Source organism: Equus przewalskii, chromosome X, assembly GCF_037783145.1.
Source record: "Equus przewalskii isolate Varuska chromosome X, EquPr2, whole genome shotgun sequence".
Lineage (NCBI taxonomy): Eukaryota > Metazoa > Chordata > Mammalia > Perissodactyla > Equidae > Equus > Equus przewalskii.
Genome location: NC_091863.1, coordinates 119,633,117 through 119,656,526, shown reverse-complemented (window position 1 = coordinate 119,656,526; position 23,410 = coordinate 119,633,117). Strand labels below are relative to the sequence as shown.

The 23,410-nt window shown below is 47.1% G+C and overlaps 1 long non-coding RNA gene across 1 annotated transcript; it reads left to right on the top strand.

The window, feature by feature from the left end:
* Nucleotides 1-280: 280 nt before the first annotated feature.
* On the top strand, nt 281-8,715 carry LOC139080997 (uncharacterized). Its single transcript, XR_011535921.1, has 4 exons — nt 281-809; nt 3,948-4,003; nt 4,388-4,568; nt 6,768-8,715. It is a non-coding gene; the product is annotated as an uncharacterized lncRNA (long non-coding RNA).
* Nucleotides 8,716-23,410: the final 14,695 nt, after the last annotated feature.

Sequence of the window (23,410 nt, the reverse complement as noted above, 5' to 3'; positions counted from 1 at the left end):
GTTTATTACAGGGAAACTGATGTCCAGAGAATATCCCAAAACTAAAGCTTCCCAGGCCCCATCTCCTCGGGTTCCTGGCTCTAGAATCCACCATCCACCATGGAAGCAGACAACCAAGGGCAGCCATCTGCGGATTCCCTTATCTCACAGGCTCCCCCTCCCTGCAAGGTGATTAAGGCTGATGGGAAAGTTCTGACCAGCAAGGTCACAGGCTCCACCCTCCCTACAAGCAGCATACCTTTAAAAACCCTGTAGCTATTTCTTAAGGGAGAGCCAGCAGTTCCTGAGGCACTAGCCAGCTGTGAGTTCCCTTTACCTGGTAAAGAAAGTAAAGCTGTTTTTCTTTTTCAACCAAGACTCTGTTCTCATTATTTGGATTGGCACCAGGTCCAGAGACCAAATTTTCGATAACAACTTGGTGACCCACATGGGACTCTTGGGTGGTCTCTGCTGAGACCCCCTCAGTTTGATTGGACGCTCCCAAGTCAATCTCCATGCCTGCCCCAAGTGGGGAAGTGGAGGGTTGGAGAAAAGCTCAGAGAGGAGAGATAGCTGAGGACCAGTGTTTACTTGGCTGGACTCCACCCCAGGTCCAATCCAGGTCTGCTCCCTTGGCCAGACTCAGCGGAATGCCTTGGACAGCCAGAGAGACTGCTCCAGCAGCTGCAGAAGCCAGTTTTGCTTCGGGGTCCTTCCCTCCTGCTCCCTCCCCTTGGCAGTGCTTTGGATCTTGGTTACCAGGGAAACTGGTACCTTGGGGAAAAAGAAAGCAGCAAAAAGAGAAGTCAGGATGCCCAGGCCAGATTTTGGTAAGTCCCTAGGTGTGCACACTGAGGTCCCTTGTCCTTGCTCATTTGGGAAGATCTGCGGGGCAGATCTCCATTTGTTGGGTGCCGCCAAGTGTAGGACAGGGACTGAGCTGGGACTGGAAGCATCTTGGTTTGGGTTTTGGTTTGGTTTGGTTTTGGTTTCTGTGTTCTGGCTTCTATTTGGTGGCTGAGGGTTTTTGGGAAAGTGCACTTGTTTGGTCTCTGGTGGTTGTTTGTCTGTTTGTCTGCCCTTTTAAAATTGTTAACATGATAGGCACCACATCTATTCCACCTAAGAGACCCTTGGGGAAGATTTTGGCTGATTGGTCAACCTGTAGTTATAAGCCAATGACAAAAAAATATGGTATTTTATTGTAACACCACCTGGCCGATGTGTGTCTTGGAAAGTGAGGAAAGATGGCCATTGAATGGAACTTTAAATTATAACACTATCTTGCAGTTGGAGTAGTTTTGTGAGAGGTCTGGAAAATGGGATAAGATTCCATACGTGCAGGCTCTTACGCAGTTGCGTAATCAGGAAGGTGACTGGCCAGGGACCAAGCTGATGGTCCAAAGAAAGCGAAGCCTCCAGCAGTCAAAGATGCTCAGACACCAGAAGAAAAACTTAATGAGGACATGGCTGCCCTAAGTGTGTTGAATCCTTTTAATACTAATCTCAATGTGACACAGCCGCCAATCGCAAGTGCCCCAGACATTAGAAGGAAGCTCAATAAGGTCAAAGGGGCCATAGCCATGAGTTCTGGTCAATTGCTGGAAATTGCTTTGAAAGTCGATAACGTTCAAGAGGAGCATGAGCCAAGCCAGTCAAGGTGCTTTACACAGCTCCCCCAGATGGGAGAAACAGAAAAGGGGATCCAAAGCCAGGGAGGAATTACACCAAAAATTAGAGAAAAATCAATGTGCCTATTGCAAATAAGAGGGGCACTGGAAAAACAAGTGCCCTAAGTTGGAAAAAGGCATCAAAGAGAAAAAGTGCGATCCTCCAAAGAAGCTCATGACCTCTCAAGTCCAAGACTCAGAGGGGGAAGATGACAATTGATGGGGCCCAGGGTTCCTTGCCATGCTGGCGGCTCCCATTCCAATAGCCCTCCATGAGCCCCAGGTGCCAATGACAGTGGGGACACAATAGGCTGACACTCTAGTGGATCCTGGTGCCACTTATTCAGTGTTAAACTGCAAGTTGACATCATTAAGTAATTCCTTGGTTACCATTGGAGTCACTGGTGAAATGCAACCGAGACCCATGCTGCAACCGCTGGAATGCAACTTGGAGAAATAAAAGCTGAAACAGCTTTTTGTATATACTAGATTGTCCCATTCCCTTCCTTGGGCAAGATTTGCTTTGTAAACTGAATGCTCAGATAACTTTCTTACCAACAAAGAAGCAGCTCCACCTACAGGTGCCACTGGAAAATACACTCAGACTACAGGCCCTCCTGGGGAAAAAAAAAATGGCCATAAGAATGCCCTCACCAAAAATCTAGCATCTTAAGTGTCTTCTCCACAAATATGAATAAAAAAGGCTTAAAACAAAATTTGGATTCATAACTAGGGAGCTTTGTACTACTATGCCTGATTCATGGCTGTAATTTTAAAAACAATAACTATGGAAACTCTGTGTATATATGTCTATATGTATGCTATATATGTGTGACATTTTACCTCTGGATGGTATAGCCAAAATTAAAAGCTCTGTTTAATTAGCTTAAAGTAAACATATATATAAATTCTAAATGTAATAAAAAACTAGTCCAAACGTGTTTCAGGTTAAGATGATATAAAATGATCTTTGGTAAATAAGAACTTGTTTAAGTTTGTTGGTTTAGTTGAAATAAACATGTTTTGAGAGTTATCAACATTGGATGTGATACAAACGTTATCTCTGTTACAAAATTTTTCAGCAAAAAGTAACAGCTTAGAATAATAGCTGATTTTGTCTAATGGCTCATAAAGATTTCATTGGTAATCTGAACATAATTGTTAAAAATACATAATTAAAATAAATAAGAGTTTTGGGATCCGATAGTTATGTTTTGCAGTATATATACTTGAAAAACAGCTTCCAGAATCTTTTTGAACAACTTAAAACTTTAAAATTTTGCTAAATTAAATGATAGAATTCTATTGAGTATCTAGGTCATTTTCACATAAGGTAAAATATTAGAAATTGATTACTAAGCATAGATTTGTCTGCCTTTGGTTTCTTATCCCAGAGAAACTGAAAGGTGATTAGGTTTATTGATAAACATGTTTTATGTATGCTGCAAAATTTTCTATGAGAAAGCACATATTTCTAAAAAGCCTGTATACAAGGAAAGTAAAACGTATGTTTCAAGTAAAAAAAGGTATAAAGAATGGAGATATTTTTGTTTGTTTTGTTAAGAAAGATAAATTTGTCCTAAAGTACTAGAAAAGAAAAAAAGGGAAGGCATGGAGAAAATTCTGAGTGTAAGAAGTAAGTGACAAAAGGTTTGTGGAAGTAAAATTCTGAAGAGTTTTATGCATGGTCAAGTTGGCTGAGATATAAATAAATTAAATTAAATAGATGAGTTTCAACATCAAGGGTAAGCTGGTGCAAAATTAAAATTTGGCATTCTCTCTCTTAAAAGGATAATCTTCTCAAACTTTTGGTCTGTTCTTGATAGGTTATAAAAGATTTTTCTTTATTTTTGAGTAATTTTTGACAAGCTCTCTGCCTAAAAATATTCAAATCCAGAATAAAGGCTTTCTTTTGACCTGGAGGAGGAGGGAGAGTTTCTCTGGGGATTTTCAGAGGGCCCCTGGGACTTCTCAGAGAGCTTTACTCTCTTCCTTTAAGGAGGGAAATACTAAACTAATTAGGCTTATTTGGTATGTTAGAATACATGAGAAACATTTCAAATAAGTAATAATAAATTTTCTTAGATGGTATGATGTGGATAAATGTTATTGATATAAAAGTTTAAAAATTATATAAAATTCCTAAAATTCTGATCTGTCTTGGTTATCAGTTGTAATTCTGGTTATTATCTCAAAGTGTTATATGTCACAGATATGGTTGAGTATCTTTGTCATTTGCCATTTTTGAATGTTTTGTTATTTCCAGACAATAATTGTTTTACTCTGATGTTTTTACAGATGTATTTCATCTTCAGAAAAATTCATGGAAAGGACTCTGACACTTGCTCTAAAATGTGAGTTTCTGATAACCTTTCAGGTTGTGAAACTAAACTGGGTAAAAAAAATTACAGAAATGTAACTGAAAAAATGATGGACTCATAAAATCACCAACAGAAGACCAAGAGTTGGTTACATGAAACTAAATGAACTGATAAAAATATTTATAATTTTTATTAATTTTGTTTAAAATATTACTAAATTTTAATGTTTTGTTTTTTTCAGATTTAAGGAAATCTTTTTCTCTTAAGAAACTATAACATCACAATTTTCAAGCAAGATTGAAGCATTTATCTTCTTCTCCCTATCTTATCCCTCCAGAATTAAAAAGCTCTTGATAAGCAAGTATTCTTATTTTCATGGCAATACAGTTCAATAAGAATCTGTTCTTCTCATAACAGGACACAATTGGAAACATTGGTTATAATACCACCAAGGCTTTGACTGGGATGTCATATTTGAGAAAAACATACAGGCTCAGATATGGCCAGACAGCTCTTGAGGAATGAAGGTTGACTTTCTGGAACAATTCCACTTGGAAACATTGACCTGGTACTTGCTTCTGTGGTTCCCAGTAACCAGGTAAGGTTGAGTAAAGAATGTCGCTCCCTCTTCCAGGTGCAATGAACCCCAGGATACTTTGGGGGACCTCACAAATAGAGGAATGCACCCAACTCTGTAGGTATTGCAGGCAGAGTCTGATGACAAGTCCTTGGTCTGGCTTTCCTGGCCTAAAGAGGCCTTTAAAGTTGAATCTGAGATTCCTTATAAAAAATTCCAGCAAAGCAGCTTTAAAAAAAGACATATATATAGGGGCCAGCCCGGTGGCGCAGTGGTTAAGTTTGCACATTCCGCTTCTCGGCGGCCCGGGGTTCACTGGTTCGGATCCCGGGTACGGACATGGCACCGCTTGGCAGCCATGCTGTGGTAGGTGTCCCACGTATAAAGTAGAGGAAGATGGGCACAGATGTTAGCTCAGAGCCAGCCTTCCTCAGCAAAAAGAGGAGGACTGGCAGTAGTTAGCTGAGGGCTAATCTTCCTCAAAAACAAAACAAAACAAAAACAAAAAAAGACATATATAATCAATTTCTATTCTAGATCTACTTATGTAAATAATTGGGCCAAGTTATTAATACTAGACTTACTTTGTAAACCAATAAGTCTTAACTTAGCTATCTTTTATAAAAATTGAGGGTGATTTTAGAGAGAAAAAATTATGTTTCAATGAAAACTATAATACACATTTCTGAATGTTGGATTCTGGTTATGTTAATTGCCTTCGAGGTTTTTGATATATCTGTTAACTGGACTGCATCCTGAATTCTTCTAATCTCCTGAAATATCTGGCCCTAGGGAGTGGCTTGGTGATCCCATGAACGAGTGACCTCTCCCCAGCTCCTTCCCTCACGGATCCACCCCTAGTCGCGACACAGTCTTTAGCAGAGGGAGCAAAGTTCTCTCTTAACCCGTTCCAGCTCCTCCGAGGGGGGCTCCAGACTCTCCGCCTTCCAGCTTGTGGCTTCGAGTCTCTCTGACGGTTGTGTGTTGTTTGTATGTCCTCTGTTGGAGTATGGATGCCCCTTTTCGTTGTATGTTGGAGGGGAGAGAGTCCTGGGCAAGTTCACTCTGCCGTGATGTGGATGTCACTCTCTGGCCACATTCTTGCTGAGAAAACTTGGAATGGAGTAGTTGGCTACCAAGGGTGGCACTGTGGGAGTGGTTCACCTCTGGTGCAGGCAATATGGGGGGCATCATTTGCAGAGAATTGTATAATCCAACTTGTACTTTTGACTTAACCATAGAGTCACACGCAGGTGTAAGAAATAATGCAAATACATCCCGTGTACCCTTTAGCCAGCTTCCCCTAATGATAACATCTTGCAAAACCGTAGTACAGTATCATGATGGAGATGCTGACGGCAATTCGGTCAAGATACAGCACATTTCCATCACTGCAAGGATCCCACATGTTGCCCTCTTATAGACACATCCACTTCCTTCCCACAGCCACCTCCTCCTCTGTACCCCTGGCAACCACCAACCTGTTCTTCATTAATACGTGTAGAAGTCTAGAAGGAATGAGGGAAATAGAGAATCCCCATTAGGGAAACACCACGATTCAGTGGCCAGAAAACCCTCCCAACCTCCACTTCTTCCCTCAAGGTTTCCTCTTTTACTGAACCTGGCAGCTTCCTGGGCTACGTGCTCCACCTGTTGGCAGAGACTGCCAGCTCTTCCCCGAAACATGAAGGCTCCTTTTCTCCCTGAGCACGAAGGTAGACTCCATTTCCCATCTTGCCTTGCAGTCGAGTGTGGCCATGCGGCTGAGTCCCAGCCAATCAGACTGAGTGGAAGTTAAGTGTGCCATGTCCTGGCCAAGGGTTAAGAAGTTTCCATACCTCCTTCACTCTTGCTTTCCTCTTCTGTCACCTGGATGCAGATGATGAGTCACCAGGGCTTCCTGGCAGAGCCTCAAGACAGACAGAGCCTGGGACAGATCACTAAATGGAGCATGGCTCCCGTGCAGGAACACCCAATTTTGACTGTTCCTGGAATGAAAAATGAACTTCTATTGGGTTTACACCATTTCACATGCCGTGGTGCCTTTGTTGCCTTGGCTTGGCCTACCCTCAACCAAGACAGCCCAAAGCCCTGTCAAGGGCCAGCTGTTTTGTCTCCCACCACCTCACCCTCTCACACACTAGGGCCTGGAGTAGGGGTGGGTGTGCCCCTTGCTTCTCATTGCCTCTTCCACACTGTTCCTCCTCCTTCTTTCTACAGGCCCCTGGTTCCTGAAAAGGACACGGTTATCAGAATATACTCCCTGCTGCCCTCCTATCACCACCACCCATCTTCAGCACTGTGTAGAATATCTGGGTCATTGTCTTCTTCACCACTACAACTGCTGCCTTTCTTCTGGGCAACTGCAACAGCTGTAGAGGCGATCCAGCTGTAAAAACACCTTTGCCAAGGTGATCCACCTCTGCAAACACCCCCAACACTGGTAAACCTTATTAGCAACTTTCTCCACGATGGCACCTGAGCAGATGAAAGTCCCCATTTCAAGGAAAAAATACACCTCTGACAAGTTTAGGACTGCTTCAAATATGTGAACACAAAGCCCAGCAACCCCAGAAAACCTACTCACTGCTCTAGTGAATTCACTTCCTCACGGTGAGAGGGAGTATTTCAAACCTTTCTCTCTCCTTGAGTCTCCAGCGCACATTGCCCTCCACCTCTGCCTGATGACTTTGCCACATATTTCATAAGGGAAAGGGAAGCTATCGACGGCACTTCTCTTTTCCTCCCACCAATGATCCCACCAAGATATCTATGTTCTCTGTCCCTAATCCTCTTGCAGGGGAACAAGCTTCCTGCAAGAGTCCTATTTCAGATCCTAAAGTTCAGTCTTTCTCAAGGACTTTTCTCTTGAAATTCTCCCCTTTCTCCTGCATCATCTAATCTCCACTCTCTACTGGATCATGCTTGCTCGTATACAAGGTGGCTTGATATCACCTTTCGAAATCAAAAAAACCTTCATTGGAGACTTCTGGTTTCTGCTCTAGCATGTAAAGAGCTTGGAAGTCATCACCCCTGTCCTCATAAAAAGAGAAAAGCTGAACAAATTGGAAATCAACAATTCTTCTCAGATTCGTCAGAGAATTGAGGTCACAGGGCAAACTGCTGTCCCTCAAATTGGAGAGACGGAGAGGCAGATGCAGAGAATTACAGCTTACCAGAACAGAAGCCGCCTTTGGAGCCAGTAACGGGGTAGAACATTTAAGTCGGAATTGAAGAATTACTGGAGCTTCAGTGTGGACAAGCTTAGAAGTTAAAAATTCTAGGGGGATGGGAGCACAGTCTTTGTTCGTTTTTGTGGTTTCTTTTTTTTTAACTTTATCAAGGTATAATTTACATACCATGAAACTCACCCGTTTAAAATGTACAATTCATCGATTGTTAGTAAATATACTACGTCATGCAACCATCATCACAGTCCAGTTTTAGAACATTTCCATCACCTAATAAGATCACTTGTGGCCGCTTACAGTTAATCTGTGTTTGGAGCCCACTACCAGGCAACCACTAATCTACTTTCCATCTCTGATGAAATTCCATGTAAAAGGGATCGTGTCACATGGCTCATTTGGTTGATCCATGCTGTACCATTTACCTGCAGCTCTTTCCCTTTTATCTCTAACTAGTATTCCATTGCAAGGATACGTGAAAACCATTTTAAATTTTGATGAAGTGCAATTTATTGATTTTTTTTCTTTCGTGGATTGTGCTTTGGTGCCGCATTTAAGAAAGCATTGTCATGGTCATGAAGAGTTCCTCCTATGATTTAATTCTTGTGTATGGTCTGAGATAATGGTGTAAATTCATATTTATGTAGGTGGATATGCAATCTTCCCAGCATCATTTGTTGAAAAGACTATCCTTTTCCCATGGAACTGGCATCGTAACACCTTTTTAAAAATCTGCCAATACATGAGCTTATTTATGGACTCTAAATTCTGTTACACCGATCTGTATGTCTGTCCTTATACCAAAACTATGCTGTCATGATTGCTATATCATTATTTTAGGTTCGGAAATCAGGAAGTGAATGTCCTCCCACTTTTTTTTTTCCAAAAAGTTTGTGGCTATTCTGTGCCTTTTGCATTTTAATACAAATTTTAGAATCAACTTGTCAATTTCTACATAAAAGTCGGCTGGGATTTTGAGAGGGTTTGTGTAGAATCCGTAGACCGAATTGGAGAGAAGTAGCCTCTTAGCAACATTACATCTCCTGACTCATGCACACAGCACAATTCTCACTGTCAGTTTTTTTAACTGCTCTCAGCAACGTTCTGTAGTTTTCAGCGTATAAGTCATGCCCTTCTTTTGTTAGCCTTCTTCCTAAGTATTTTATTCGTTTCGATCCTATCGCAAATGGAATGGTTTTCTTAATTTTACTTTGGGAATATTTATTGCTAGTATATAGAAACGCAATTGATTTTTTAAAATATTGACCCTGTATCCTACAACCTTGATGAGCTCATTTAATAATTCTGGTAGTTTTTTGGGTGGTTTCCGTAGGATTTTCCATAGACAGGATCATGTTGTCTACAAGCAAAATCAGTTTCACTTTTTTTCTTCAGAAGTGTATTTACAGTAACCATTTAAATTTCACCAGCTGCCATTTAAATTTCACCCCTGCATGATATGGGGTTTCTAGCCTCTTGACAACATGACCTGGTTATTTCTTAGAATTCCCAGAGCTGCCTCATGTGTGCTCACCAATAGTGCTCCAGTGAACTTTACACTTGCTCCCTGGTCCAGACCATGGGAAGCCACAGGAGAGCAGTGCCCACAGAGGAACCTGTGGCCAGTGCATCCTGGGATTGGTGGTGTCGTGCAGGTGTTGACTACAAGGCTCTGTTTCTTGCAACTGTACCCCAAAACCCCAAAACTGGAAGTTTTTGGCCACTTGTCCCTTCAAGTCAAGAGGTGGCACTTAAATTTCAAAAGCAAGGTAATCATAACTATTGCAACATGCAGCAAAGTTGAAGTAGCATCCAGGGGGTCTGACCTGCAGAGAGGTATAGAGATCGTTAGTAGAACACAGTGTTCTGAGGGTCAGGCTATCTGGACAGTCGGCAAGTATGTTGCTTAATGTCTTTAATCAAAAGAAATGAAGGATGAGTGAGCAAGAGGCTAGGGCAAACTGTTCCAATAAAAAGTCACGATTTCTTCCCCAGTTTCCAGACCTGAGCCAATTCTCAGACACAGAATCCAATGACTGAAGAAAAGGTGGGGTCCCTATGAGGAAAGACCCTGCAACACCATGGCAAGTTTACATAGAAATGGTTCCCCAAGTCTATCCTCCAAAGAGACCTGTGTCCATTCACCTCGGTACTTCAAGAGTGGGGAAAGAGGAAATAGCCAAAGCTGTCGAGTACTGCTGGAAACAGGATCTGCACTGACACTGATACCCAGTACCTGAAGCTTCATCAGTGCCCCCTGCTAGAGTGGAAGCATAGGTGGACCAGGTACGCACGGAGTTCTGGCCTAGGTCTGACCTAGAGTGCTCATTCCTCCAATCTCCAAATGTGTGATTAAAACATACATGCTTGATAACGGGCACAAGCCCCAGTTGAGTCCGTGGTCATCAGTGTAAGAGCCATCAGAGTGGAGAAAACCAAGCGCACTCCCTGCACCTTGACCATGATACTAAATAAGAAACCATATCTCATCTGGGGAGATGGCAAACATTAATGACTACCTTACGACCTAAAGGATGCGGCGATGGTGGTCCTCATCGTAGCTCCTCAACAGTCTGGCCCCTACTAAAACCTGATGGAACCTAGAGGATGACCATGGACTACTGCAAACTCAATTGCAACTGCGTTACCAGATTTGTTATCTTTGCTAGAACAGATCACCATAGCCTGCAGCCACTGATCATCATGAGCCAGGTTCTGTTAGACCCACACTTCCAACAGGAATCCATCAAAAGATGGAAGTGGTGTGCCTGCGATGAGAAACAAGCAGAGCCACAGACCACAAGCAGGTGACCTAAACCCCAATATCATCTGCAAATGTTGCCCCAGCATCTCTCCCTTAGCTCATTCCTATAGATTAATGGGCCAGGGAGTTCTCTTGCAACCAGCTGCTGAAGGAGTAGAAATGCTGAGCTTAGATAATGGATGACTTGGCTGGATTTAGGGTGCAAGCTGAAACTGGACTCCCGTTGCAGTACTACCTTCATCACGTATGACCATGAAAGACAATAGTGAGTGGAAATACGCGTGGTGGGCAGAACTTCACATGATGCAACTAGTGATCCACTTTGGATGGATAAAGGAAGTGGCCCAGGCTAAGAACATACATGGACTTATGGACGATGGAAAATGGATTGGTCAGCTGGTCAGGGACCTAGAATGAGAAGTATCAGAAGAATGCAACAAGCAGGTTTAAGGAAAAGGCATTATTGACAGACGTATGGGAAGGGACACTAAATAGGAAGATATTTGCATCACATCTTAATGCTCACAAAAGCATCACCACAGGAGAGGCACTAACCAATCAAGAAGACAGACTGACCTGACTAATCGACATCAGCCAGCCATTGTCATTGGCCACATCAGTACCGCACAATGGTCTCATGTGTGGAGGAGCCACGGTGGCAAGAATGGATGCTATGTCTGAATTCAACAGCATACACTCCTACCCACCAGGGCAGACTAGCTACCACTGATGCCAAATGTTTATCGTGCCAGCAACAGAGACCAATGCTGAATTCCCCAGTATGGCACCCTCCCTGGAGGAGACCAGGGAGCCGCTTATGGCTACCTGATTACGTCAGGTCACTTCCAGCCTCGAGAGGGGTGAGCTTCACCTGTCCTGGAATTGGTACACATTCCGGGTATGGCTCTGACTTTCCTACGTGCAGTATCTTGTCTGGCACCCCTAACGGAGGGCTTGCAGAATGTTGGGTTGACTGACACGGGATATTTCACATGATCACCTGGGACCAAGAGACCCACTTAGAACAAACGAGGTGCTCAGACGGCACATGACCATGAGACCCAAAATTGCTCTCTCGACTCGCACCATCCAGAAGCTGCAGGTCTTCTCAAGCAACGGAATGGCCGGCCGCTTCAGAATACAAACAAGGTGCAAATTTGGAGATGTTAGCCTGTGAGGATGGGGTGTCATACTCCAGGGTACTATATACACTCTAATTCTGTTATCGTTATCTGCCACCAATAGATAAAATACATGATCCACGAACAAGGGCTAGAGTGACCCCACTTCCTCTCAATCCCTGTGACCTACATGGGCATTTGTGCTTCCTGTCCCGCGAGTTTAGGTTCTGTAGGTCTACACCTGTGCTGTCCAATGCGGGAGCCACTAGCCACACATCGCTAGTTACATTTAGGCTTAAATTATTTAAATTTATTTTAAATTAAAAGCTCAGGCCCTTGGTCACACTAATCACATTTCAGTACTCAATAGCCACATGTGCCTGTGGTTACCGGATGGAACAGTGCTGGCTGCACATGTTGGTTCCCAAAGTGAGAATGCTTCCACCAGGAGACACAGTAAGAGTCCCATTGAACTCCAAGCCAGGCTTCCCTCCTGGGCACTTTGGGCTCCTCATGCTAAGGGACCAGCAGGCACAGAGAGCAGTCACCATGCTGGCAGGGGCAATGGACCCTGATCATAAGGATTGGGCGGAATGGGAACAGAGAAGGATACGTTTAGTACTCAGGTGATTCACTTGACTGTGTCTTGGTATTGCTGCCCAATTTCTCTGGTGAACGGACAAGTGCAAGTGCCACAGCCTGACGAGGGCATTGGGACCAGGGGCTTAGAACCCTCAGGGGCAGAAGTCTGCATTCCTTCACCAGGCGAGCCACTGAAAACAGCAGAGGGGCTGGCTGAGACTAAAGGGACTCCAGAATGGAGAGTAGACAGGAGAGAGGGATCACGAGTTGTGGAGTAGAAGCCTGACGCAACAGAGGGTCCACTATCCTTTCTCATGTGAGCCTCTTTAGAGAGAGACCAACCAGAATCCTCAAGGAGCTGTCCTCAAATGAGGTGAACTTTCTGTATGTAGGTAGCAGATTTAATGCACGGGGTGCATTATCGTGGATGGTGTGGTACCACCCAGACCTCCTCTGGGACCAGCTGCTGAGGGTGGGGGAATGATGCCTCACAGCCAAGGTCTTCTGCAGAATCGCCCTCTGTTGAAGGCAACTGCCTCCTTGGGCTCAGCTCTCTTCGAAAGACTAGTCGAGGGATCAATGAGGGGAGGATACAAAGGCCTGACCCCCTTGCTTTGATTAGCCTTATCTCTGCAGGGCCTCCCCAGTCGATGTCTGATTTCCAATTATTGCCGTGACCGCTGTGCTCTGAAATGGCAGCAGAAGTGAATGGCAGAATGAAACCCAAGGTCGACCATGACTGCGCTATTGGAGGCTTAAGTCGTGGGTAGGGGGGCCATCTGTGTGTCCTGCAAGAAACTCCCGGAATAGGGCACCCTGGGTGTTTGGCCCGGGCTCAATCAACAGCCAGAATCTGGAGCCTATTGTTGCTTGTTTTGGCAAGTGAGATCATCTCTGTGACCGAGTGCACACACTGAAAAGTACTAGTGAGAGGTTGCCTTTATTATAGTGATGACAGTAATATGTGCGTGCCCCAGTAAGCAGTGTAGTCATGGGCAAGCAGTGCACTCTGCAGTCAAAACACCTGGGTGACAGTAGGCTCCAGGGAGAAAACGCCTGTGACCCACACACGATGAACAGCACTGTGTGACGATGGCAGGAGCTATTCAGGATGTTAAGGGATTTCACCAGAACTCGTCACTGGGTGGTTGCCAAGACAGTAAGAACATTTGACAGGTGCAATAGCGCCCTCTGGAGCGTCGGAGGATCTACTGGCTTCAGGGCCAGCCTCAAGGATGAGGATAAGCCTAACACCGTGTCCTGGTTGTTTACTGTGCCGGGCAGAGGGCTCAGCACTTCAAGTTCATCACAGCCCTGTGGAGTACAAGTTTCACCCTGTTTGAAACCTTCCATGAGCTGACTGACTTAATCCTGAGGTCACTCACCAGTGAGTGGTGAGGTCAGAAGCTGTTGATTTCAAAAACACTCATGAGACACTTACTGCGTGCCAGGCTCTGCTGTGTGTGCCTTACAGATAGCAACTGGTTTAGTCCTCGTTACTGCCCCATGAGGTGGGTACCGTTGCTATCCATTTTTGACAGATAAGGGAACTGAGGCACAGAGAGGTCAGAAGCTTAGCCCAGGTCACACAGCTAGGAAGTGGCAGAGCCAGGATTCAAATCCAGGCTGTAGAGCCCCAACTGCCTCCCACGAACCTAAGTCTGGCTAACTATTCTTACTTGGAAACACACCTATTTTTACTTCTAAATTTTTGTGGTACACATACCTTGGCTCTTCCAGAACCACACAGAAAGAATTTCCTATCGAGGCTATACAAGCACTGCACTCTGCGATCAAAACACCTGGGTTATCAGAGCAGGGGTTGAATGCCGTGCTCCGAACCCCTGGTGCCCACCATGGGCCTTAGTGCCCAGCAGGAGATCTTGATATGCTGGTTAAACAACACTGTACTCAAAAGTCAAATAATCTTATCGGATCACGACATTTGGCCTCCAACATGAATGCAGGCTCAGGCTCTGGGTAATGTGTGTTGGCACAAAAGGCTGCTGCTGAGGATGTCGGATCCTGAAAATGCCTCTGAGAAAGGTGGAGAGGCCGCTTGGGGCATCCAGGCTGCTGCAGCCCTGTCTTCCAGAGCCGCCCTGGGCGAGTGCTGTCCCACGCCAGTCAGTTTGCTCCAGGAACGGGCACGCGGTGTTCTGCTTCCATCCCGGAGTGCCCCACAGGGGTCTGGTCCTGGGACTTGTCCCAAGAGCGCCCATTTCATGATGTGGTGCAGGGCTCCAGCTCACCTCTGGCCACATCTGCTGCCACGTCCCTCCCCTGGCCAGCCCAGGGCATTTCAGATGGGATCTGGCGGGTCCTCCGCCTTCCCCGACTCCTGGGAGCTGACCCTCTTCACAGCCCGTCTCCTGGGACCCCAAAGCCCTCTCCTGCCCGGCTCCTTTCCAAACCCACCTTTGAGTCTGGGGGAGCCTGGGGCCTGGGGAGCATCCTGGTGACCACCCCTGCCATCTGCTAGAGCTTCTCGTCCGCTCAAACTGCCTGTTTGGGGACCCCAAGGTCCTGGCTGGTTTTGTGGGTGGCAGAGATGACACTCCTTCCCCCTGTCTGGCTCAGCCTCAGAAAGCAAAACCTCATAGTCACCCTGAGCAGGCCATCATCTTAATCAAACCCTTGGGATTACATGGGTAATTATTTGAAAATAACCCCTAGCCACAGTGATTTGGCTCACACCCACATGGCAGTGATTATTACTTACCAGCGACCAGGAGACTCAGCAAAAGGCTACATCACGTCCTGCCAGCTCTCCCTGAACTTCAGCTGTGCTGAGAGAGGATTCTTCTCTGGGGACCTCCAAATGCAGATACATGCACAAGAACAGCGGCACCGGGGACTGAGTGGTTGTCAGCGGGGAGACAGGCAGGGCAAAGCCCCACGCTGGGCAGACCCAGGAGGCCAGGCTGGGGAGAGAGTGGGCAGAGCGGACAGCAGGGATGATGGGGCTTCCGGGCTGGCCTCCAGGAGGAGGACACCCCCTTTCCCAGCAGGACCATTTGGACCACTGGCCTGAGCCTTGCCGGACATTATGGCTCTCAGGAGATTGATGAGTGCAGCTCAGGGCTGTCAAGGGTGTGCATAGCATCCCAGGCATTTCTGGAGTCAGCTTGCTGTGGGGCAGCTCCTCTTTTGAACATCCCCACCCCTGGCCAGGGCCTTAAAGGCTCAGAATCTGGCATCTCACATCAAAAGGGCAAATGTGCGTGGCTTAAGTCCCTGGGTGTGCATTCAGAGTGGCCTGTGTCTCCGGTCTCATGGTGTGGGAATGAAATCCCTGGCTCCTGAGGCTTCTTCTATAGAAACAACATCATGCAGCTTCTTGTGCCCTCAGCTTCCTGCTCGCCATCCCTGGACTGTCAGGTGCCAGTTCCCCATCCCTGTCACTCTTTTCCTCCTGACCAGGGTGGAGAGAATACTCGATCCTGGGGACAGGGAGGTGGAGAGAGGAAAACGCTGTCCTCATGGGGGTCTTGTCTTGCCAGCTCAGCCTGAGTCTCCAGCACGTGTCCTGTCTGGGCACCTGCCGAAGGTGTCCTGAGGGATGGTACAGCCAGAGGGACTGTAGAGTGGCCAAGACTCCTGGAAGCAAAGAGGCAGGGAGGTGTCTTATTTCCTGACCCAGGGTCCCACGTTGCATGTAGTCATCATCACGTCCCCTTGGGGTCCTCCACTCTGTGATGGTTTCTCAGTATCTCCGGGTCCACCGAAAGTGTATTACTTCCCTGTTGCTGATGTAACAGATTACCACACACTTTGTGGTACAACACAAATGTGTTCTGTAACAGTTCTGGAAGTCAGAAGTCCAGAAAGAGGCTCACTGGGCTAAAATCACGCCATCAGCAGGGCTGTGATCCTTTCAGATGTCTCCAGGGGGAAAGCTATTTTTGTGAATTTCCAGCATCCAGAGGTTGACCGCAATCCTTGGCTCCTGGACCCTTCCTCCATCTTCAAAGTCAGCAATGGGCAATGGAACCTCCTCACATGGCCTCCCTCTTCCGCATTTGGACCATAGCATTAACATTGGGTCCACCTGGAGAATCCTGAATTACTCCCTATCTTAAGGTCAGCTGATTAGTCCTTTCAATTCCAGCGGCAGCTTTAAATCCCACTGTGATGTGGAACTTAACATATTCCAGCGCCTGGGGATTAGGATGTGGACATCTCTGGGAGGCCATCGTTCTGCCTACGTCAGTGGCCTTGACACTTCTGAGGAGTACTGCTCTGGTTTTGGCAGAGTGTCCCTCAGTTTGCGTGTGTTCAATGTCTTCTCACAATAAGACTGGGCTTACACATTATCGTGAAGGACACCACAAAGAGAAAGAGCTCTTCTCATCGCAGGTACGGTATCTCCAACACTTCCAGATGCAAGGATCAGTGTGTGCAGAGGCAGGGAGGGCACCCGTATTCTGGCAATGGGGAGGAACGCTAGAGGTCGGAGCATTTTCAGGTTGAAAGTAATCTTGCAAATACTCTTGGCCACTCCCCCTCCTTTCTCCGGGGAAGCATCATCAAGGTCATTGGTGAATAAGGGCATGCTCTCCAGACCCTGCCCAGGAATCTATGGACATGTGCTGCTTGGACTGGCTCTTTGTAGAATCCTTTGGGGCCCAGCCCAAACCCAGGGACATGTGAGTCCTTGACTGTGGTGACTTATAGATCCAAGCCGACCCGGGAGAGGGGCAGGGCATAGGGCAAAGGCCACAGCTGCCTGCTGGCGGGAGAGAGCGTGCAGTCAGCCACGGGTGTTCAGAGTCTTGCCATGCTGACTTCCCCAGGATGCCAGGAGCAGAGACCAAGGCTGGGGCCACGGCTCTCCAGAGTCCTCAGTAAGCTCGGTTGCTTACCTGGCCCACCATCCAACAATTAGAGGATGGTGGGAAGCATTCAAACTTTGCCTGTTTGGGTGGTTGGGGGTTGGAAATGCCAAGGGGGTCTAGGGCAGAGAGGCTCCAAATACCAGCACCTCGGAGCAGGCAGTTCTTCATTCATTCCTCAGATGAGTAGTGAGCATGTACTGTGTGCCAGGCCCTGCTCTAGGCTGTAAGGATCCAGCAGTGAACAAATTCCCTGCCTCTGTGGAGCTTAGAGTCTAGTGTGTGGGGGAGGGTGTAGGCGGAGTGACCCGTGGAACAAAGTAAAAGGTGACGTTGGTTGGATAGTGGTAAATGCCATGGAAACAAATGGATCGGCAGACCTGAATAAGGAATGTAGGGGATGGGGTGGGAGGACGGATTGCAATTTCGGATAGTATATCCATAGAAGGACACTCGGAGAAGGCCACGTTGAGGGAGAGAGACTTGAGGATAGCTCAGGAGGAGCACTAGCAGCATGACAGGAGCAAATGCCCAGGTGAGAACAATGGCATGTGGTAGCTCAAGGGCCTGCAGCAGAGAGGAGGAGGCAGAGGTCTAGAGAGGCCAGTCTGGGAGCCCGGTGGGCCAGCTCAAGGGGAGAGACTGATCCTCTGAGCCAGGGACACCCTCGGAGCAAGGTCAGCTGCGCTGTGCCATGAACTGGCTTGTGGGATGCAGGTTTCTGACTTGACCTGAGGGGTGGGGAACGAAGGCAGGTCTAGCCATCCAGAGACCCTTCTCCTGTGACAGAGGCAAGAGAAGACACCATGGTCCTGGAATGGGCAAGGCTGTTGGCCTGCGCTGTGGCACCACTGAGGTCGGCAGGAAAGTGTGCTTGCCTCAAGCAGACCCAGTGTAGGGCAAAGCAGACACCTCTCTGCTGATGCCTAGAGCCCCTGTCACAGAGCAGACCCTGTGTCTTCACTGAGGGGCATGCTCACTTGAACAGAGAGCTGTATTTCCTGTCACTGTAGGTTCACCCAAGGGGGAGGCAAGGAGCAAGTTCAACGTTCTCAGGGGAAAAGTACTCCTATGAGGTACTATGTACCTCCTACTGCATTCCAGCAGAAGGCATATAACTCCTGGCTCTTCCACTCTGGATCAGAGTGGTGCTGAGCAGCGGGCTCAGGTGGTGCCAGCTCGTGCCTCCATTTCAAAGGGTCTCATCAGCTGTTCTCCAAACGGTTTCATCCATCAATTATCCTGGGCTACATCAGTTATGTCCCTGGGACTTGAAAATGGTCATGTTCTTTTTTCTATTGCCAATTTAAAAAGAAAATTCGCCTTTATTTTACCCTCAAAAGGAGCTTACTCAGGAACAGCCAAAAGAGTTGCAATTCAGTATTTGCATACTATGGTGAACCACAGGCAAATGTGGAAAACAAAGGAGGAGAGTTGCTTTTTTTATAGGAAAAGGGACAGTAAGGCGGGGCTATCCTAAAGGAAAGTCCACTGGGGATATGGAACAGTTCAGGGCGGCAAGAGCTTCTCATTGGCTGAGCTGTGGCATTTCTCACTGGCTGGGCTGTTGCTGGGTGGGGAGAGAAATCTTCCTCCAGTAATAAAATAGGTTTACTTCCTGTGGAAGCTGCAAGGTACCTCTCTTCCTGTTTGATAAGGCGTGAGAGCTCCCCCTACAGGCCTTCCCGACTCCAATTCAGTTAAGGGCTCTTTTATGAATTTCCGCGCTATCCTACCTTGCACTTTCCTCAACTGGAACCCTCCAGCAAGGAGGAACTCTCCCGCATTTACTACAGCCATTGCGTTATCCAGAAATGCAGTCAGTACAGGGAAAGCAGGATAAAAGCTTAATTCCTTCCCGTGGGGGGCCAATTCTCAGAATGAAGAGTGGTTGCCCTTGTTACTTCCAATGGGGTCCAATGAGTCACTTTTATTAACTTTTTTTGTTTTAAAAGGCCTAGATTTACAAAATTATTGCAAAGATAGTACAGAGAATTCTCATATCCCTCACATGTAGTTTCCCCTATTATCATCATCTTATGTTATTACTGTACATTTGTCAGAATTAATACAAGGGAGAAGACAAAAACAAAGAAACTGGAGAAATTCGAAGCCTCTGGCACTTAAAGGGACAAGAAATAAAACCCAACTTCCAGGCAGATTAACATAAAACTTCACACCTGTGACGTAATTATCTCTGTTCCTATGACCCCACACAACACATCCGGCTCCAAACAGAACATTACAAAGCACACCAAATGGCAAGAAAACACACAATCTGGACACACAAGGCAAGCATCAGGACCAGAGTCAAATATGACTCAAATATGTTTTGGGGATTAAGAGTCTCAAACATGACAACAATGTTGGAATTACCAGACAAGAATGTAAAATACCCCTGTTTAAAATGTGAAGAGGTTCTGATGAGAAAGAAATGGACACCATGGAAAGACAGATGGATACCGCAAGGAGAGAAACGTTTCATTCAGTAAAATCCGACAAGGGGAAACTGGACAGAACACAAGGTGTGTTTTTCTATTCAACAAAAACATTGCTGAATAAGAGGGGTGTGGGACAAAGTGGAGATTTACAACGACAAGGGACGCGAACAATCAAAACGTATAGAACAAACTTTGACACCGATTCGAAAAACCTGCATTTTAAAAGCAGCATTTAAAAACTTCCAGCAAAGTGTGAAAAATAAGTGGACAGTCCACTATATTAGTGACTTATTAAATAATAATCATGTCGGCTTTATGTTTTATAAAGGAGTACTTATCTTTCAGAAATGCATACGGAGGTACTCAGAGATGAAGAGGTACGACGGCTTGGATGTGCTCGACCGCATCCCAGCGGCTGATGTATGGAGGAGGCAGGGGTGTGGCTGGAGCGGGACTGGCCGTGTATCGAAGACTCTTGGCCCTGGGTCTCAGGTAGATGGGTTTATTTTAGTATTTCCTACTGTTTCCATGTTTGAGACTTTAACAGAAAGTTTATATCTGCAAATATTATGCCATTGAATTTGAAATCCTAAATAAAATGTACCATTTTTCTAGGAAAAAATGTGACCCTGAAGACAGAGAACACCTTAACTGTACATACAAACTGAACCTGTATCCCAAGCTCCAGCCGCCCTCGAATGTTCCAGGACAGGGCAGTCGTGGAGGCCAGTTCTACCAAACGGTCAGGGAGCGCTGGTCGTCGTTTAGGTCAGCTCTTTCAAACCATCAAAAAAAGGGGCAATTGCTCAACTCATTTTCCCAAGCTAGCTCTCCTCGATTTAAATCCCAGAGGAGTCCTCCACTGTGCAAAGAAAACTTAGGCCCAAATCACTCACATCGCAGCAGCTATCCTAAATAAATGAATAGCATATTCAACACAGTAGAGAATAAAATGGACAAACGGGCTGTGTCCAAGGAAGGAAAACGTGACTTAACAGAAGAGAACACTCTCAATTCTAATTCCCTACATTAACAAATTAGTGGGGGGGGGGGAGAGAAAATCTTTGATGCCATCAACGGGTACAGAAAAATCCTTTGAAGGAAATTCAGCACGAGTTTATAGAAAAAAACTCTTAGCAGTATAAGATGAGAAGGGGATTTCCCTTTCCTGAAAGCAACAGCAAACAAGCTGAAGTGTGCAATGCTGGAAGCACTCTTGTCAGAGACAAGACATAGATACATGGTATCACTCTCCTTTCTGAAGCTGCACTGGAACACAAAGCCAGAGCCATGGGTGTCCAAATAAGTGTCAGGTTTGAGCACTGAAAAGAAAGAGCTATTATTGCGTGTGACATGATCATCAACTTTCTAGAAAATTGAGAGGAATGGGCACATCAAATATTCAAATGAAAACCAGACATCAGAGAAAGAGTGGACGGCAGATCACGACCATAGGAAAACCAAGAGCCTTGCCACAACACAGCAAAAACTATTTAGAACGTGCAGTAATAGAAAATACTCCATTCGTGACAGCGACAAAATCCGAAATTTAACTAAGAAGAAGCCGAACGGAAATACACAAGACCTTTATGAACACAATGATACAAGTTTACTGATCGATTCAGGTAAGAGAAGTCCTCCCAGAGGGAGCGGTATGCTATGTTCCTCGAATGAGAACAGAGTAGTGCAAAGATGTCAATTCTGCTTCAAAACTGTAGGGGCCGAAACGACAAGCAAACTGGGACTTCTGTCTTCCACTCCCAAAATCAGCCCTGGGAAGCCCTAGAATGGAGAATGAAAGTAAATACACACACGCACATAATAACCATTCCCTTATTAGAATGGCCAGAATCTGGTACACTGACAGCACCAAATGCTGGATGTGGAGGAGTGGAGGAGCTGGAGCAGCAGGAACTCTCACTCATTGCTGATGGGAGTGCAAAGTGGTACAGCCACTTCGGAAGACGGTGTGGCAGTTTCTTATGAAACCAAACATACATATTCTTACTACATGATCCGGCAATCGTATGGATATTTACCCAAAAGAGGTGAAAACGTATGTCCACACAAAAACATACACACGGATGCTTAGGGCAGCTTTGCTAATAATTGCTAAAACTTGGAAGCAACCAAATGCCCTTCAGTAGGTGAGTGGGTAAATAATCTGAGGTACATTCAGAGAATGGAATATGAATCAGTGCAAAAAAGAAATGAGCTATCAAGGCATGAAAAGACATAGAAGAACCTTAAGGACATAGTACCAATGAAGAAAGCCAATCTGAAAAGGCTGCCTACTGTACGAGTTCAACTATACGAACATTCTGGAAAAGGCAAACGATGGAGCCAATCTAAAGAGCAGTGGTTGCCAGGGGTTGTGAGGGGAGGGCGCAACAGGCAGAACACAGGGGATTTTTAGGGCAGTGAAACTCCTCTGGATGACACTCTAACGATGGACATATGTCATTTTACGTTTGTGAAAACCCATAGAATGTAGAACACCAAGAGAGAACCGTAATGTACACGATGGGCATTGGGCACAGAATGTGTCAGTGTAGGTTCATGATTATAAGAACTGTCCCAGTCTGGTGGGGGATGTTGATAACGGGGGAGGCGATGCAAGCGTGGGGGCAGGGGCTAAGTGGGAAATCTCTGTACCTTCCTCTTATTTTTCTGGGCACCTAAGAGGCTCTAAATAAAGTCTTCAAAAACAACACACAATGTGAAAAACAATATCTAAACAACCAAACAATCTCTAGGGGAGACTGAAGACTGCGGTGAGCCCGGTACTTGTGTTTGGGTGGGGGCATGGGCAGCGGCAGCCATGTTGGGAGCCACATCTGGTCAGCAGAGGAAGGGGTCCCAGGATCTGCCGGGTGTCAGGGTGAGGACCCTTCCTGAGGACTGAGTGTACCTCCCACCTCAGCAAAGAAAGGACGGTGCAGAGGTCGGGCCGAGGGACCCCTGGACGCCCCTCCGCCCCTGCTGTCAGTCCCGGGAGACCCCTGGTCACGGTGTCTGGATGTGAGGTTCCTGGCTTCCGCCTCAGGGGTCTTGGATGCGCCGAGGGCCTCGCTGAGGGAAGCCGGATTTGGGGAGGCAGACGGAAGGGCTCCAGGGCCGGCCAGAAGTCCCAGAAGGGAGGACTCCGGGCACAGGGAGTCCAGGTCTGTCCCTGCCTTCAGCCCTGAGGGACCCTGGGAGACAGGGGATGGACAGGCTGAGCCCCCGTCCCGCTCCTCAGAGGAGCCTGCTGGGGAGGGCCTGCGGGGCTGGGAACAGACTCAGGGGCAGAGGCGGGGCCAGGCCCTCCTGGGGGTCGAGGAAGGAGCAGAGGGTGGCCAATGATCCCGGGGAGTCCCTCCAAGGCCCTGCCTTCAGCCGTGGGCATACCCGGGTTTAGTGGCCTGAGGTGACCTCGGCAGACATCCCCAGGGGTCTCACGGCGGTGAGGGCCTCGGGTCCACAGAGGGAGGGTCCCGCAACCTGCCAGGGCTCAAGCTGAGGACCCTGAGGGAGGACGAAGGGGACCCCGCAGAGACACGCCCCTGCTGTCAGCGCCGGGAGGCCCCCGGGGCGCCATCACCAGAGGTGGCCTTTCCCGCCTTCCACATCCAGGACAGAGAGAGACTAGGGACTGGGTCAGAGGAGCAGCGCCTGAGGGGGCGGAGAGGGCCGCCCAGGGCCTGCTGGAGTCCCGGGGAGACGCCGAGGGAGGGCTGAGGACCCTGGACCCCAGGACAGAGAGGGAGCCTGTGGCCCTGCGCTCGGGCTTGGGAGGCCCCAGAGAGGGCCACCTGAGGAGGCGTGTCCAGCCTTCTGCCTCCGGAGTCTTCGGGGGTGAGGACTGTGACTTCAGGTCAGCCGAGGGTGGGGTCCCCGGACCCCGAGGGAGGACTGAGCAGACCCCCAGCCCAGACATAGGCGACCCCAGC